The following is a 7,484-nucleotide window of genomic DNA, read 5'->3' on the forward strand; positions in this document are numbered from 1 at the left end:
TGGGATATTGTCCACTTCATCTAGTATAGGTGGCACACCAAAACAACTACCATTTGTGCTTGCATTTAAAGTGGTATTAGGAGAGCCAATTGGGAAATTATTGTTTTGTTGAGCGAAAACCATAGATGATATATCTTGCATCACTTGCTCTCTAATCACCTTAGTAAGCTATGCTTTTATGGTCTCTATTTGGTCGCTGCTCATAATAGGTGGAGTAGAGGATGGACGAGAATATGATCCAAAGTATTTGAGAATCCCCACACCTCTACCAACTGCCCGAACACGACCAGGGTGTTCAGGTCGCCCAATAGCTTCCGTCAAGATATCTTGACGTCCTTTTGGATGGAAGTTTCCTTGAGATGTTTGTTCCACAAGAGAATCCTAAAACATACATATATATATATATATATATATATATATATATATATATATATATATATATATATATTAAACTTGATATGCATAAATATGTAATTAAGAAATTAGAATTACATATTTAGTTACAATTTTTTCAACAATAAGACGTGTTTCATCTGATGTGTATTATCCTGATGGTGTTTGTCGGGCTCTCTTCCACCTCTCATGGTGTGATGGTGGAGATGGAGGTGGAACTTCTGAATCTTTGGCTAATCTTTGCCTTTCTTTTAATTTCTCTTGAATCATCTTCTTCTCTAGTAATGCATATCCCCCACGAGACAATATGTGGGGGTACTTATTAAAAGATTTAATCATTTGTGGCTTCTTTCTTTTCTCCTACTGTAAGTAACAAACCAATTAAAGATAATACTAAAGTATTAGAAAGAACAATCAAATCATATATACAACTAACCTGAAAAGAAGGATCATCTCTGGTGTTAATGAATGTTTGCCATATTTCATCATCAATAAAAGCATATACATCAACAGGAGATTTGTGACTCATGTCCCCATTATTTAAGTATCTCCTTGTTAATGTAACTTTAAATTTCCTCCAACGCTCACCCATATATTGAAAACATTTTTTTTAATAAATTCGTTATTAGGAACATTCCATTTTTTCTACATTACACAACAAATATAATAGTTAGTGTACAACAATACTATAATTAAGTATAGTAATAATAAAGATAATTAAAATTACATCGATTGTTTCCCAATTTTTTTTCTTCACGTCTTCATGTACTTCATCTCATTCATTGGCTAAAATACTAACTTTGTCTCGAACAATGGAAGCCACATGACCAATGAAAGCTTTCTTGTTATCTCCTATAGGTAGTCCAGTTGATTGATCAAAATCAATTGATAACTTATCACCATCCTTATACTTACGTAACAACCTTTTCATACGTGTGTCGCGTCTACTCTTTTTTTGGGTAGAGTTAGTATTTGATCCATTTTGTGAAGACGCTCAGGGATCACCCATGTGTCTTTATTTAAAAAATATATATTTATGGTCAATAACAATTCAAAATTCAAAATAATGAATAAATAACATAACGCTATATATAAACTGTCATATAAGGATGACACTATTGCAAGTAAAAAATTAAAAACAAAGCAAAGTTTATATAAAACTATGATATTGTACCGTTTTATTTCCTAAAATTGTCATGTTTGAATATTCTCCCATATCCCTTCTTGATGATCATCACGAGTGACATACACATCGTCTTCTATATTTTCCAAAATGGAACCAGGTATTTGTTTTGAGAAAGAAGGAGTCTCAAAAATATTTGGTAGTGAACCTAGACTTTCATTAGGTCCATACATGTTTTTACTTTTGAGAACCATTGACCACCTTTTGTTAGAAAGATCACTAACATAAAACACTTGTCTTGCTTGAGATGCCATAATAAAAGGCTCACCCTTATAAGCTACTTTTCCAAGGTCTACCAATGTAAAATCAAATTCATCAATTTTAACACCATTGTTTATGGCAATCCATTTACATTTAAAAATAGGAACTTTAAACTTAATAAAATCGACATCCCAAATTTTTTCAATGATCTCAAAGTAAGATATTGATGTCACAACAGGATTTTTATCTTTTGAACTTGAAAAGTGCATTGACTCAGCGATAACCATAACTCCACTATTTTGCTTTGTAATTTTATCATCTTGAGCCTTTGTATATAAGGTAAAATTATCATAGCCGGTCCAAGTTATGACATCAAAATTAGGCCCATCTGCTAGCCATTTTAATGTAATAGAACATGTATTATCGGTTAAAGTGGTTTCTTTAAACCACTTTAAGAAAGTCTTGTTATGCTCATTCAACAACCATTTTTCATTCATTCGAGGATTTTTTTCCTTGACAATATTTTTGTGAGCAGAAAGGTAAGGTTGAACCTCCTCAGTATTATTATATTTATACAAATGTGCTTGAAGTAATTCCTCACGCCTCATGCTCTTAAGTTTTAAACCTCATATACCCTTACCTGTACATCTATCCTGATGATGAGACTTAGGAACTCCTATAGTGTCTGCTTTTCACATATAGTCTGAACAAAACTCAATAGCTTCTTCTGCAATGTACCTTTGAAACAATAGATGCTTCAAGACGGTTTGAATTTTTCACATACCCTTTTAAGATCTTCATGCATTGTTTAATTGGATACATCCACCTTAAATAAACAAGACCACATAATCTAATTTTCTCTCACTATTTGAACAATTAAGTGAACCATGATGTCAAAAAAAGAAGGAGGAAAATATGTCTCTAGTTGGCACAAAATAATAACAACTTCATTTTCCAACTCATCTAATTTTTTAGGATCAATGACTTTGCTACATATATCATTGAAGAATAAGCAAAACCTAGTTAAAATATCTCTCACTTTTTAGGCAATATTCCATGAATAGCCACCAGTAGTAGTTGTTGCATTAATACATGACAATCATAAGACTTTAAACCAACTAATTTTAGATCTTTCATTGAGATAAGACTCTTTACATTTGAAGAATATCCCGTTGGCACTTTTATGCCCCTTAGAGTCTCACAAAAAGTCTTCTCTCATATTTTGATAAGGTATGACAAGCTGGAGGCAAATATGCTCGCTTACCTGATGATTGTGGAGCTAATTCTTGTCATATACCTATCTCAACCATATCTAAATGAGCATTCGATCCATCCTTTGTTTTTCCTGAAATATTGAGAAGTGTTCCTATCACACACATTTTTCTCCATGTGCATCACATCAATACAATGTCTAACATCTAGACTAGACCAATAAGGAAGATTAAAGAACACATACCTCTTCTTACATACATTTTTGTCAATGGATTTGTTTTCTATTCTTTCTAAATTTAACATTGACATTTTTCAACCTTTGATAAATTTTCTCTCTAGTTAAGGCTTTCGGAGCAATTCGATTCTCCTGATCTCCATTAAACGCTTTTCTCAACTTACAATATGGGTGATTAGGTCTAAGAAGTCTCCGATGTCCAACGTAAATAGTCTTCCTTCCATGTTTTAATTGGAGGTAGCATGTGTCTTCTTCACATATAGGACACGCTTTATGTCCCTTAACACTACAACCGCTCAAGTTTCCATACACATGAAAATCATTGATGGTGCAAAATAACATTGCATGCATGTTAAAATAATCACAAGAACAACCATCAAACACCTCAACACCTTCCTCCCAAAGAATTCTCAAGTCTTCAATTAATAGACTTAGATAAACGTCTATATCATTTCCAGGTTGACTCGGACCCGAAATCATCATAGATAACATAATATATTTGCGCTTCATGCAAATCGAATGAGGTAGATTTTAGATAATTAAGAGAATGATCCATGAACTATGGTTACTACTTAAGTTACCGTATGGGTTCATTCCATATGTGGCAAGTGCAAGTCTAAGATTTCTTGGCTCGTTTCTGAATTCTGGATACAATTCATCAACTTGCCATACTAATGTTTTAATATTGATTATAACGCATTGCAAAATTGTAACAAAAATTTTAGTTTTTAATATTGAATGACACAGATTGAACCAATATGAATAATTAAGTTTAGTAATATACTATTATTTAGTCTTAAATTGTAAGTTATTTGATTTTATTTTACTGACTTGTCAATTGTACTTATCATATTTTATTACTCAGAAAAATAACTTTTTTTATAGATATGTGGATATATTTTCATGTAAAGTTCTATAAAAGATACATTTTCATATAAAATGTTCATTTGTTGTGTGTTATTTTTATTATATTTTTATTTGGATATATTAATATATTTCATGTGAATAATTATTATTTTATCTTAATTTTTTTATTTTTAAGAGAATTGGTCGCGATAATATGAAGTTTCACCAAAAGATAAATAAAGTCTTTTGAAAGATTGGTTTAGTTATGGTTCAAATTCGAGATCTCCTGAAAGATTACTCTTTAACTAAAAATCATTTATCAATTGAGTTCAACCACTTGATTATTTAATTAGATATTTTTTATATAAAAAAAGTGATTAAATATATTTTTGTTCCTATAAATATATCATACGTCATTTTTAGTCCTCTAAAAATTTTCTTCAAAAATTTTTATTCAACAATTTTGGTCCTGGTTTTTAATCAATTCAAGTGTATTGTTTAAATATTTGAATGATAATTTGTATACACGTTTAGATCATTATAAGAATCTCTTCTACAAATATTTAGAATTTTCTAATAAAGAATGAATTAAATATAATTTTTTAGCGTTTAAAAATTCATATTAAATTTATCTTTTGTTATAAAAAAATCAAATTTTTGTAAAAGATATTTTTATAATATTTTAAATATATTTTAAAAAATTATTTAAAAATTTAAATGATATACATGAATTAACTTAGAAGTAAGGATCAAAATTGTTGATAAAAAATATTTGAGAAACTATTGTTTAAAGAAAGATTTTAGATGAATTAAAAATAACACATGATATATTTAACAGAATTAAAAAACTCATTTAACACTAAAATGATATAGGAGACGAAAAATTATTATTAATAACATTAATTTTTAGTTTTTAAAAATTAAATTATTCTTTTCTTTCAATTATATTATCTGTACAATTATTTAGAAGAAGTTGACATCATACACCTTCTTTATTTGGTTTAAACACTCAACTTATTTCTTAGTTAGTGGAAGTGGTGAAATTGTTGTATTTATTCTTTCGAACGTAAAAACTCTCTAATTTGAAATAGGGGCAACTTATCTCTTAGTTAATGGAAGTGGTGGATTGTATTTATTTTTTTAAACATAAAAACTCCCTAATTTGGAATAATTGTATCAATCGGTGGTGAAAAACCTCTTGATATTGATCCTCCAAAACGAGATCTTGTCCAACCTTCAACTTGATCAATGCCATAAAAACTTGGGTCTACCTAACAAATTTGAAATAAACCTCCATAAGAATTAACCTTACTTAAGAAGGTTTGCAATTATTTATTGTTAGCCAAAGGTGACATTTCCATTACGACTTTGAATTTGTAGTCATTAAATCTAATTGCTCTTTGTCAATCCTTTAAAACACGACCCTTCAGATTAGGTTTACGATTGCTCCACCACCAACTAGAACTATGTTTATTGGAATTCCTTCGATTTAAGCCTTAATATGGAGTGGGAGCAAATGATCCCTTTGCTCTCCAGTAGGTTTATCTAATATGACTGAAATGTTGAATATAGTTATCATATTTTCCTCCATAAGTGCGCAACTCTCACTCAAATCTTCCAAGTCTATGTCGTTGAAAACTTCAATTATAATATATTAATTAATATTTGTCGTTCTCCCAATATTTTGTGCAAGATCAGTCAATGTATCTATAATCATGTCGCAGTGCTAGCCAAGAGTATCAAATTTGATAGAGCGTTTTTTTTTTTACTAAAAAAGCGATATTCATTCATTTATTTATTCAAATGAGTTGAACACATCAATATAAAAAAAATTCAAATTTTCTATAGCAAAAAATGATGAATATACGAATAAACTCACAACACTCAAGTTAATAGAATAAAACAACAACATAGACCAAAATAACAACATGCCGAATATGACACCACCAAAGTGTTCGAAATATCTATGCACTTAAATTACAGACGCCAAAGTCATTGATTAAAATTTGTAATGAATCAAAACTACTCTTTCGATTTAAATCAATGAACACCACAACAAGATGAGAAAACAAAAAATGTCACACCAAACAGACAAACAAAACGTCACACTCAGACGACAAAATCACACAAAAATGTAAAAGAAAAATTAAAGCGTATGAAAATCACTTATTTAAATAAACTAAAAAAATAAAATAAATTAGAAGGGTAATTTTAAACTAAAAAATAGTTCCTTCTATAATAGAAGAAAAAAAAGAAAGGGAGACTCAGGTTTTTGTTAGCACTCACGGCGGCTCTATAACAAGGAAAAAAAATGAAACTCATATAGTCTAAATAGACTTGAATTGGAGACTTGCATCATAAACTCATAAAAGTATACCTAATATTACAACTAACCTATATATGACATGTATAGATAATATAATATAATACCATTAAAATTAAAACAAAAGTAATTCAACATATCTCTACAATTATTCAACATTTCATCTCTATAATAAAACATGTATATTTTTAAATAGATAAATATATCATAGTAGGAATTTAAGAAATAACAATAATACGAAAATTGCAAGTTTACATTCTAAAACCAATATATACTACGTAGAATATAAATTAAATAAACATTATTAAAAATTTACATTATAAAACTTCAATCAATCTAAACTCGTAACCTCGTAAATTACTACTAAAATCATAAATTTATTAATTTTATTGTAATCTATTAAAATTCGCAAGAGTTTTTTTAAAAAAAATTACAAATGAATTAACTCCTCTTTTTAAATCGTATCGTAACAATTTACTCGAGGTAAACTACTGCTAAAATCATATATTTATTAATTTATTTAATCTATTTAAATTCATAATAATTTTTAAAAAAGAATTAACAAATGAATTAACTCCTTTTTTAAAAAAATCAAAAATAAATCGTAACAATTAACTCAAAAATTTAAGAAAATTTGATGTTGGTGGTGATTATTTTCTCTCACGTGAGTCACTCTAAACTTACAAGGCTGTAAGTAACACAATATACACGCAAACGAACTAGTCAACCAATAAATACTAGTACAAATAAATAACTATAAATATAATTAAAAAAAATTGTACTAAAGTTTAACAACCACTCCACAACTAAGTATTATTAATGAGAAAAATTGTACTAAAGCTTAACCACCACTCCACTAAGTATTGTCATGAGATTTTTAAAGATAAATTAACATATTTTAGTATTATTAAAATTAAATTATTAATAATTGAATGATATGTTATTTATGTACCAATATTCTTAATTTAGTCAATTTAATAGATATTATATATAGTAATACACACGTAAACAAATTAAAGATATTATTGATTAAAAAATTCATAGTATCGATACACATTCTATTTTCTATTTTCTAATTTTAATTGTATAGT

General features: G+C 28.3%; 1 pseudogene; it reads right to left on the minus strand.

The window, feature by feature from the left end:
- Positions 1-1,587: 1,587 nt before the first annotated feature.
- LOC140920270 (uncharacterized) lies at positions 1,588-6,066 on the minus strand (annotated as a pseudogene).
- Between the last annotated feature and the right edge of the window lie 1,418 nt (positions 6,067-7,484).

This window comes from Cicer arietinum, chromosome 5, assembly GCF_000331145.2.
Source record: "Cicer arietinum cultivar CDC Frontier isolate Library 1 chromosome 5, Cicar.CDCFrontier_v2.0, whole genome shotgun sequence".
NCBI lineage: Eukaryota > Viridiplantae > Streptophyta > Magnoliopsida > Fabales > Fabaceae > Cicer > Cicer arietinum.